Source organism: Protopterus annectens, chromosome 3.part0 (assembly GCF_019279795.1).
Source record: "Protopterus annectens isolate FY-2018-M chromosome 3.part0, PAN1.0, whole genome shotgun sequence".
Lineage (NCBI taxonomy): Eukaryota > Metazoa > Chordata > Ceratodontiformes > Protopteridae > Protopterus > Protopterus annectens.
This window is the reverse complement of record NC_056731.1, coordinates 1,819,196,491-1,819,208,971: the sequence shown is the minus strand read 5'-3', so window position 1 is coordinate 1,819,208,971 and position 12,481 is coordinate 1,819,196,491.

The window sequence follows — 12,481 nt, the reverse complement described above, 5'->3', positions numbered from 1 at the left end:
GCTAGTATGCCAGTCTGAAACTCAAATGCGTGTCATTAATTGGTGACGTCACTCCTCAGATCATCCCAGTTATGTATCAGACAAACACAGTGGTTATGAGAAACAGAAAAAAAACATATGAGTCAGACATCTACACATCTTGCAATGATCTGTACAGTTGTGAGGTATGTTCTGTAGTACTTGCCACTTTGCTATACAGGTGAACAGCAATGATGTTTACATGGGTGCAGTCTGTGCTGGGGAAGGGCCATCACCTACTAACACTACTCACATATCCCATAGCTCTATATTGTTAGTTACATGTAGTAAAACAGCTTTAATGCATTGAGGGACATGTGTCATGCATGTCACCATTTGGTAATGTGAGGTCTATGTAATAGATTTGTGCCACCTCACCTGTATGTGTATGTGTGTGTGTGTGTGTGTGTGTGTGTGTGTGTGTGTGTGTGTGTGTGTGTGTGTGTGTCACTGCAGACTCTGACAATGATGATAGGAATAGTGAGGTGCAGGTGGGTCTGTCAGGGGCTGAATCGGTGCCATTGGTTGGCATCCCACTCTTGTCCACACCATCCCCGCACTCAGTGACGATGCCCACACATATCTCATCACCAGTGGCCACAGATGATGAACAGTTGACATGTAGTGGCATGGAACAGGCTAGTGTGGTGACTATGGCAGGTGTGAATGTAGACACTGGCCATAGCCAGAGTGCAGGTGAGATCCCACACAGTCAGATGGACAGGGGTGCTTGCAGGAGGGCTGCTGCTCATCAGGCCGCTGTCACAAGCGCCACAGCAGGTGTCACTAAATGCATATTTTAGGCTGCCATGGATGCATAGGCACATAGTGAATGCCACGCCAGACAAATACTCAGGGTGGTGGATGCAACTCTTCCTGATTTACATGGTGACATACATGACCTTGTAGAGGCCACACATCAAAATACTGAGGTCACGAACAGACAGTGGGGTGAGACCATGGTAATCCTTGACTGTGGCATGTCTGTGATAGAGTGTGTGGTGGGAGATGGGCATTGGCCATGTGGATGTAGGTCAGCACCAACAACAGCTGAGAGTATATGGAGCCATGCACCTTCACACTCCCATAGTGGCAGTGACACCAGCACTACTGAAGGGGGGGTTGCTGGCCACATCACACTGGAGCAGGCCATGGGCACATGGTCTTGACCAGTACCATCAGGGGTATGGATCCAGCAGACAGCAGTGACCATCAGGAAGCAGTACTGCATCTGGCCTTGGGCCTGGTGGTGCCATTGATACCCCTGGCAGGACCACTTCCTGTGACTATGGCCAGAAATGGTGAGGTTGACACCCTGCCATGTACAGTCCACAGCTGTCCAATATACCCCTGTGTTGGGTAGCCACATGGCGTGACTGTGTGCATACACACACACACACACACACACACACACACACACACACACACACACACACACACACACACACACACACACACACAACTGTATTACAGGCAGGTCACTTCCAGACACACACAGCACCTCTGCACACCCCATCTATTGGATAGACCTCCAAAAACACACACAATGTCAACTGTATGGCTCTGCCTAGGCATCTGGAAAACCCACACCACACCCTGTGCATATGATGATACCTGTGCCACATCCCTATCATCCATAACATCGATGCAGGGACATGCTAATATTGGTCTGATATTCAGGTGAATATAGTGCAGTGTAGCTATGTAATACTATGTAAGGTGCTGTTTGCTTGCATTTGTTATGGGTACACATACAGGTGTATGTACCTTATTAGCCAGGATGCATTATTGCTGAATGTTGTCTGATATGCTGTATTCTGTTTGTGTTCCAGGTGTCTGTGTGTCTGCAGGCTGTGGGCCTGCAGACATTTCCAAGAGGGAGTATGGCAGAGTGGGAATACACCAACTGTGTCATAGGCAAGGTACAGCTTTATATGTACATGTACCAGGTGTGTATGGATGCAACAGTGTGTGAGTGACACTGTTGTCAGATAGTGTGACCCTGAATATGTATCCCTTGTCACAGACAGGAAGTCTTCAGACATGGCACCTCAGTGTTGTGTAGTACCACAGCCTTATACATATAGAACAGGTTACTGCAGTACTGTCAGCAGGTCCCTCACAAGCATAGCCATTACATTAACTATAACAAATTCAACTGTCAACACCTTTTGGCCCTGCCATTTCTTTCCAATACACTCAACCCTGATGCAGTTGATGAGGGCATGCATGATACTGTGTATGAGGGTCTATATTAGATGAACGAAAAATCAAAATGTCGAATACAACATGCTATACACACTTTGATCGAATGTTCATCTAATCAAACCCTTAAAATAATGAAAACCAAAGTTCCGAAAAGTTTCATTTGTCCCACACCTTCCCTACACTAGCATGCAACACACACATATACAACTAATACATATAAACCCATACATCCTCACATCATTCAACAACTTTCAAACCTAAACACACTCTTCTACTTTTAAAATAAAGTGGGGGGCTTCGTCCCCCACACCCCCTCCAACTATATATACCAACTCTGAGATCGCTCTACATTGAGGAAAGGGCAATTACCTGGTAATCACAACATACACACACAAGTACAGAATTCACTTATCTAGCCATTCCAGACAGTGTAGCGTCCTTATGTCACAAGCTACACTCACCACCATGGCCAACTAAAACTTTTCGGAACTCCGGTTTTCGTCTTTTTCAGTGTTTGATTAGATGAACGATCGATCAAAGTGTGTCGAGCATGTTGTACTCGACATTTTGATTGTTCATTCATCTAATAGGAACCTGTGTATGACAGGTTTGTGGCATGTATTCCTGAGTTCACTGGGTGGAACAGGGAGACAAAATGGTATATCCTTTGCATACACACAGAAAGGACTGACAGATGTGCATACAGTAACACAAACACAGTTGGCAAAGACAGATTAGTAAACCTACATTTCCACTTTGATGTACTGTAGTATTACATACACATGACATGCCCCACATAGATTATATGTATGGGACATAACACATTACCTCTTGCAACATGTAATGTTCTGAATGCCTTCATGAATAGTGAGATAACAAACCAGAAAAAGCATGTGGAGTCATGTATTGCTCCTACAAGCCTGGACAAGTGATAGTGTAGCAGACGATGTATCAGCATGATGTTTCAGTCAGGTATGATTCCTGATGCTGTCATGAGTGGAGTGTCATTACACTCACTGTGGTGGATTTAGCAACAATATCACATACATGAGCATTTTTAAGGGACACAGACAACATATAGGTTGCAAACATTTGGATATTCCATAGACATCTGTACAGAGGACTGGTATGGCCTGCACAATGGTTTAACATGCTGCGTGTGAGGCAGATGCCATTAACAATGCTATATAAAGTAATGCCATTGGTTTATAGGTTCATAGGTTCATAGGTGTGTACTAGACTAATGGCCCTGGAGCCTTTACAAACTTAGCCCATAGGATTACCCTGGCATGGTGCCACCTGACCTTAGTTTCCAGTGCCTCTGTCGAGTAGAGCCACTGGAATGATCCCCGGGGTGAATTTTCTATTTCACATCCACTCATGAAGATTTCTCTTGAAGAGGGCCAGTGAGGTTCTCTGTTTGACATTTATGGGAAGTCTATTCCATAGCATGGGCAGTCTCTGGGTTATGAACCTGTCTCGCCAGCATGTTCTGTTGATTGTGGTAATGAGGTTGAGGTCTCTGGAGCATGTGGTGCAGAGGGAATGGGATTTCTTTAGCTGTAGCATTTCTAACAGAGCTGGGTCAGACATGGCTTTGTGAGTCAAGCAGAGATCGACTCTAAGTAGGCAATATGAGTTAGAGAATAGTTGGAGTTTTTTGAGTCTGTCCTATAGTGTTTAAGGCCTAGGATCCTCTTTGTGAGGTACTTTTGTGGCCTCTCCAGTTGTTGCAGGTGTCAAGTGAGGTACATGCCAAATGGGGCATTGTACTCGATGATTGATCTAATGCGGGAAGAGTAGAGGGAGACAATGACCTCTTTCTTCCTGGATGCAAAACCCTTAGTAATGAGATGTGCCACATAGAAGGACTTTTTGACCATGGTGGCAGTGTGGTGGTCAAAAGAGAGATTGCTGTCAACCTGTGTTCCCAGATCCAAGTCTTCTGTGTTCAGTGGACTACCACCCATGTGGTAGTTCATGGGAAATGGGTTTTTCCTAAAGGGGATGACAACACATTTTTTGGCATTGAGCCTAAGGCCATGGTTCTGACACCAATCATTGGTCTCAGTGAGGCCTTTCTGTAGGATGTCAACATCACTTGGGGAGTTAATAATGGTTCCCAACTTTCAATCATCTGCAAACTTTGTCAGCCAGACTCCCTTTGTGTTGGCCTGGACTTCTGAGAAGTAGATACAAAACAGGAGAGGACCAAGGACTGATCCCTGTGGGACTCCACTCATGACTGGTCGGCAGTCTGACTTGGAGTCAGCTACTTTCACACTGTGGGTTCTATCTGTGAGCTAGTTTGCAACCCACCTAGTGATATAGGGGTTGATGCCTACCTTAGTAAGTTTTTCTATGATTCCTGAATGGGGAATGGTATCAAAGGCCTTGGCCAGATCAAGGTAGGCTGTATAAACCAAATTGCCTTCATCCACAGCTCTTGTGACTGACTCAAAGAAGTTGACCAAGTTGAGCAGGCATAATCTACCCTTCACAAAAGGAAACTGTGTGAGATCCAGAGTTTGGAGATTCCCTATATTCTAGTTTATTAGGTCCATGATGACGCATTCCGTAGCTTTGCATATCAGACTTGTCAAACTAATGGGGCAATAGTTACCAGGGTCTGTAGTCACTCCTCCTTTGTGGAGAGGGATGACTATAGCAATGCACCATTCGGTAGGGACAAAGCCTGAGGTGAGGCTGTGATTGAACAAAACACACAGGTGAGATGCCAGTTCACTCTGTAGTTCATGTAGAACACAGCCAGGGTTGTTGTCAGGTCCCATAGAAGCTGTATTTTTGGCCTTGGACAGTGTTGTTTTAACCTGCACAGCAGTAATACTGGGTGCCTGGTAATCTACTGGTATTGTGATTGGTCCTTTGTAGGGGGTAAAGTTGTCACTGAATCTGTCGGCCGGTATATTGGCAATATCTGTTGGCTGGGCATAGGAGATAACATTGTGCAGTAGCGCAGAGCAAATCTGGGTATTGCCGTGGAGATTCTTTACATAACTATAGAAGGCCTTGTGGTTGTCTTTACTACCTGCTGCAATTCTGTTTTCATAGCTAGCTTTAGAGGATTTGATGAGGGATTTCAGCTTTTTGTTGAGGCTGATAAGGGAGTTTTTCCAGTCTTGGGACTTAACCTTATTCCACATCAGCTTCCTCCTTCTGTTGTAGAGTTTGTATATGGCAGGGGACCACCAGATTGGCTTCCTTTTTTTAGAGGAGAGAGTCTTGGTTCTATTGGGTATGGTGAGATCCATGCATTTGTGTATGTGTTCGTACAGTGCATTTGTGTATGATTCAGCAGTCATGCAACTATTCTCCATTTGCATGGGTGCCGTGAAGTTAGCCACCTTTGTTTTTAGGAGCCCAAAGTTAGCTTGAAAAAGTTTTTCATGGTGGTTATCTTTGCGGGGGGGGTGGATTTCCAAAGTGATTAGTTTGTGGTTGGATCTAACCAGGGAGGAGTAGACTATTGGTGTAGAGCAATGGTCACCCATGTTAGCAATGACCAGGTCAAGGATGTTGCTACCTCTTTTGGGGGTAAGAGTGAGCTGGTACAGGGTATTGGAATTAATGAATTCCAGGAAACATTGGGTGTATATTGGTACATGAGTAGTTTTCCCAGTTAATGGAGGGGTAATTGAAGTCACCCAGTATGAGTGTGTTAGGTTGGACACTAATGTTCTTCAGGGTGCTTAGGAACATGGAGTGAGTGTCTTGGGACATGGTTGGGGACCTATAATAGGCTACAACCTGAATCGGTGTCTTACCCAGTGTTAGCTGCACCTGAAGTATCTCTTATACTTTATGTTGGGTTACCAGTCTGGAGGTGTGTGCATCCTTTATGAATATGGAAACACCACCACCTTTGGATCTTCAGTCCAAGTTCTGGGACCAAAAGGTGTGGAATGTGTCATATCCTGGTAGTGCAGGAGTGCTTTCTGCTGCCTTGATCCAGGTCTCTGTTACAGTGTAAATGTCGATGTTCTCCATTTTAAGGAGTGCTTCAAGTGAGTGCATTTTGAGATTTAAACTTCTAGCATTGAGCAGCATGACCCTTAGATTGCATTTGTTTGTAGCTGTTATGATGGTAATTTGGTCTTTGGAACACCACCTAAAAAAACACTATAGGGCTGGCAAGAGCGTTGGTCAGTATCCAGATGCCCAGGGGTGACATATGCAGGCCATCTCTGGCAAAGCACCGAGGTCTGTCAATCATGTCATCCCAGGCAGAGAGATACTGGATCCCCTTAGAATGACAACAGAAATTTAGCCAATTGTTGAAATCAGTCATTTTCTACTTGTACTGTGGTATCATTCTGGGTGATGGTAGGATGCTGCTCAGGACTAAGGTCACACCTGCCTGGGCTACATAATCTGAGAGCTCTTCCATGTCTCTTTTCATGTAGTCCAGGGAGGTACATCTCAGGTCATTCACACCCACATGTACAATGACAGAGTCATATTTGTACCTGTTCTTGAGGGACCTGAGTGCATGCATTATATGGTGGATCCTGGCACCTGACAGGCAGCTGACTGTTGCTTTCTCCTTATTCAACCTAGTGAGTGGGACATCAGTGTTCCTCACTATCGAGTCACCTATGACTAGTGTGCTGGGCATGCTGTTTTGCCTTAAGGCCTTTGGTTGAGTTGCACACTGTTTAGTAGAGTTATGTGTCTTGTGATTAGTGTTGTGTTGTGGAGGTCATGTGCATTTCTGCCTTGGAGGTGCCTGCTGTTTGGGTAGATTTTTATTGAGAGCCTCCATGAAGGTGGGTGTGTGTTTCTTGTTTTTATGTGAAGGCAGTGCTGGTGTGTGTTCTGGAGGGCTATGTGTTCCATGTGGTGTGATGCAAGTGTTGACCTTCTCCTCTTGACCAGCTATTCTGGTGTTGGCTGGACAGTGCATGGCTTCCAATTTGGATATATAACTGCATCTCTCGCAAGTCTGAGTGTTGGGAGGTAAGAGGAGAGTGCTGTCGGTGTACATGGGATAGTTGCTACATTGTCTCAGGAACTGACCTTTAGACATGCCTGGAGGGGTGGGCATTAATAATAAGTACTGGAGGTGTTTCCTTGTAGAAAGTGTAGTGCTAGTAGCACTTTTGTGTGCTAAAATAATTGCTACAAAAAGTCTGGTATGGTGAAGTGCTAGACTAATAAGCTAGTAAAAGTGCAGGAGAGGTGAGAACTAGCAGATCCAAGGGAAAAATTGAAGAGCAGACTTTGGCACCTCTCAGAATCTTATAAACAGTCCTGGATACAACAAATCTTTATCTGGACTAGAGTAGTTACAGGAAAGGCTTGAAACAAGTGCAACATGGGCTTTTAAACCAGAAAGTTGAAAGAGATGGAAAAACTGCCCAAACAGCCAATAAACTATTAGTTATGGGCTAGAAATCACTCCTCTTGTGGTAGATAGGCTACCTAGTGCTTACCACTCCCACTGACAAGCTAGAAGGCTTCCCTCTGACACAGAGAGACTTGAGGGGGTCAGAAGCTTACAAACAGTCTTGGAACAGCAAATCTGCATCTGGACTAGGCTAGTTATAGAAAAAGTGGGAAACAAGTGTAAATGCTGGCTTTTAAACCAGAAAGTTGAAGGAGATGGGAAAAAGTGCTCAACGGCAAATAAACTAGAATTTCTGAGCAAAAAAAAATTCCTCTTGTATTAGATAGGCTACCTAGTGCTTACCACTCCCACTGATATATTAGAAGGCTTCCCCTCAACACAGGAAGGCTTGGGGTGCTCAGAAGCTTACATACAGTCCTGGATACAACAAATCTGTATCTGGACTAGACTAGTTACAGGAAAGGCGGGAAAAGCGTAAATGCAGGCTTTTAGACTAGAAAGTTGAAGGAGATGGAAAAACTGCCCAAACGGCTAATAAACTACAATTTCTGGGCCAGAAACCACTCCTCTTGTGGTGGATAGGCTACCTAGTGCTATCACTCCTACTGACAAGCTAGAAGGTTTCCCTCTGACACAGAGAGGCTTTGGGGGCTCAGAAGCTTACAAACAGTCTTGGATACATTAAATCTGTATCTGGACTAGTCTTGTTATAGGAAAGGTGGGAAACAAGTGCAATTGCAGGCTTTAAAACTAGAAAGTTGAAGGAGATGGAAAAAGTGCTCAAACGGCCTATAAGCTACAATTTCTTGGCCAGAAACCATTCCTCTTGTGGAGGATAGGCTACCTAGTGGTTACCACTCCCACTGATAAGCTAGAAGGCTTCCCTCAACACAAAAAGGCTTGGGGGGCTCAGAAGCTTACAAACAGTCCTGGATACAGCAAAACTGTATCTGGACTAGACTAGCTACAGGAAAGTCAGGAAACAAGCACAAATGTGGGCTTTTAGACCAGAAGGTTGAAAGAGATGAAAAAGCTGCCCAAATGGCTGGTAAACTACAATTTCTGATTCAGAAACCACTCTTGTGATAGATAGGCTACCTAGTACTTACCACTCCCACTGATAAGCTAGAAGGCTGCCCTCCAACACAAAAAGGCTTGGGGGACTTAGAAGCTTACAAACAGTCTTGGATACAGCAAATCTGTATCTGGACTAGGCTAGTTACAGGAAAGGCAAGAAACAAGCTTAGAATTATTTTTTTTGTTCCAGAAAAGCATCTAAAACTGCACTAAAAACAATTCAAGTGCAGTGCAAGCTAGTACACTTGAGTGTGTAGCAATATTAAAGCAATTTATTCAAACTGGGATACAGCTGAGCAGATGGGACTGGTAGGAGTGTCTGAAATCAAAATATGATCTCACTGTACTCGGTTGAGTGAGCAAATGAGATGGACCCAGGAAGAGTGTTCAAACACAAATTTGCAGGAGGGGCAGTCAATTCCAAAGCCACTAAGATTAATACCACAATAAGAATGGGGAGGAAGGGCAGAGAGACAGAGAGATCACAATATTCAGTGAAGCAAATAAATAAATAGAAAAATAAAATTCAGTACTCTCTTTAACACAATATTCAATTAAACTAGAAAAATAAAATGCAGTACTATCTTATAACACTGCAAGTTTGTACTTATCTCAGGTTGTAATAAAGTCGATGTAGGTATATAACAGCTAACTAAACAGCTCAAATATTCAGCTATTCAGCAGAAATAAATTCAGAGATGTGACAAAGACTTATAAGCACAGAGAAACCCTCTAGGATAAGAGTTCAACACCAAATATTAATGAAGTGAGAACAATAACCCCCACTTACTGCAGAGAGACAGAGACAGATCACAATATTCAGTGAAGCAAAAAAATAAACAGAAAAATAAAATGCAGTACTATCTTTAACACAATATTCAATGAAACAAATAAGTAAACAGAAAAAATGCAGTACTATTTTATAACACTGCAAGTTTGTACGTAGCTTGTAATAAAGTTGATGTAGGTATATAACAGCTAACCAAACAGCTCAAATATTCAGCTATTCAGCAGAAATAAATTCAGAGATAAGTGACTATGACTTATTAGCACAGAGAAACCCCCTAGGATAAGAGTTCAACACCAAATATCAATGAGGAGAGAACAATACCCCCACTTACTGTAGAGAGACAGAGAGATCACAATATTCAGTGAAGCAAATAAATAAACAGAAAAATAAAACCCAGTACTATCTTTAACACAATATTCAATTAAACAAATAAATAAACAGAAAAATAAAAGGCAGTACTAAATTATAACACTGCACGTTTGTATTTATCTCAGCTTGTAATAAAGTTGATGTAGGTATATAAAAGCTAACCAAACAGCTCAAATATTCAGCTATTCAGCAGAAATAAATTCAGAGATAAGTGACTTAGACTTATAAGCACAGAGAAACCCTTTAGGCTAAGAGTTCAACACCGAATATCAATGAAGGGAGAACAATAACCCCTACTTACTGTAGAGAGACAGAGAGATCACAATATTCAGTGAAGCAAATGAACAGAAAATTAAAATGCAGTACTATCTTTAGCATAATATTCAATGAAACAAATAAACGGAAAAAATAAAATACAGTACTATCTTATAACATTGCAAGTTTGTACTTATCTCAGCTTGTAATAAAGTTGATGTATGTATATAACAGCTAAACAAACAGCTCAAATATTCAGGAATTCAGCAGAAATACATTCAGAGAGGGAGGTAGTAAACAGGCATGGATGGTACACACATAAAAATGGTATCAACCAAACAGGATATGATCTTCACCCAAACACACACACACACACACACACACACACACACACACACACACACACACACACACACACTTACTTGCCAGTATTGAGATTAGAACTGCTGCCTATCTAGTTATTTGTAGTACAGTGTGATGCAGTTATCACATGCACTACAGAGCTTACTGGGCTAACAATTGGCCAAAGGTGCTGATAACTGCTGTGGTAAACTATTACAGGTACCAGAAAGTCTACCTTCAGTTTTGCCCTTAAATCTTGCTAGTTCTTTCTCTCTTGCACTTCAACTAGCCTAATAGCTTTGCACTTCAGCAGAGTTTTGTATCAATTATTCTAGTACACCTGAGAGCCATCAGCAGTAGTCATTTCTCATGAAATTAGCTCCAGTACTTAGTAGTTATGACCACCCCTCCTGGCATAATTAAAGTACAGTTATTTGTGCTTTTGCCCATTAACCTGGTGCACTTGGGCATTCTGAGGCACTTTTGCAACTGCCTCATGTACACAGACAGCCCTCTCCTCTAAACTCCCAACACTCAGAGCTGTGTCTCTGTTTCTCCTACATAAAAATGTTTATATGACTCACATACAGCCAAGTAAACTAAACCTCTTGTACAATTCCCTGGTTTAAAAACCACTGTGGTTTATCCTCAGTCAAATGGCCTAGCTGAGCTAGCTGTGCGGAGTGCAAAGCAACTACGTGAAAGGTCAAGATGTGACAATTCAGATGTTTTCTTTAATCTACTTAAACTTCGGATACCCCTATATCACTGAATTGGAAGATATGCACTCTCCAGCGAAGACTGGACTAGTAGGTCAAAAGGAGAAGGGTCAACACCTGCACAACACCCCATGGAACACATATCCCTCCAGAACACCCACTATCACAGCTCTGACATACAAACAAAAAGCACACTCACACCTTCACAGAGGCACTCAATAGACATTTACCCAAACAGCAGAGATCACCAAGATAGACACCCACTCAACCACCACAACACAGCACAACCACAGGACACATATCTCACCTCCACAGTATGCCCCTCAACCTAAGCCCCTAAGGCTAACCACCTTGCCCAATACAGTAATCATAGGTGATCCAGTAGTGAGGTACACAGATGTCCCACTCACTAGGTTGAACATGGAGAAAGTAAACAGTCAGCTGTCTATCAGGTACCAGAATTCAACACATAACACACCCAGTCAGGTCATTCCACAACATCTACAAGTATTACTTTGACATTGTCCATATGTGTGTGAATGACCTGAGACACAGCTCCCTGGACTACATGAAAAGAGACATGGTGGAGCTCTCAGATTATGTGGGCTAGGCAGGTATGACAGTAGCCCTGAGCAGTATACTACTGTCACCCAGAATGATACCACAGTACAAACAACAAATGATTGACTTCAGCAATTGGCTTAAGTGTCTGGTGTCATTCTCAGGGGATCCAGTATCTGTCTCCTTGGGATGACATGATTGACACACTGCGATGGCTTGCCAGATATGACCTGCATCGGTCACCCCTAGGTTTGCAGGTACTGGCTAAGTGTGTTGCCATCCCTAGAGTGCCTTTTTAGGTGGTGTTCCAAATCAAATTACCACCATAATAGCTATACATAAATGCAATCTGAGGGTCATGCTGCTCAACACTAGACATCTACATCTTCAGATGCAGTCGCTCGAAGCACACCTCATACTGGAGAGCATTGACATTTGTGCTGTAATTGAGACCTGGTTTACAGCAGCAGACAGCACCCCTGCACTAGCAGGCTATAACTCATCCCACACCTGTCAGCCCCAAAACATGGACCACAGTACCAAAGATGGTGGTGTCTCCATATTCATAAAGAATATGCATACCTCCAGACTAGTATCCCAACATAATGCATCTGAGATACTTCAGGTACAACTGACATTGGGTAATATGTCATAGCCTGCTATAGGTTCCCATCTATGTCCCTAGACTCTCAATCCACATTCCTCAACACCCTGGAATCTATCAAGGTCCAACCCAACACTCTCATACTAGGAGACTTCAACCACCCCTCCATC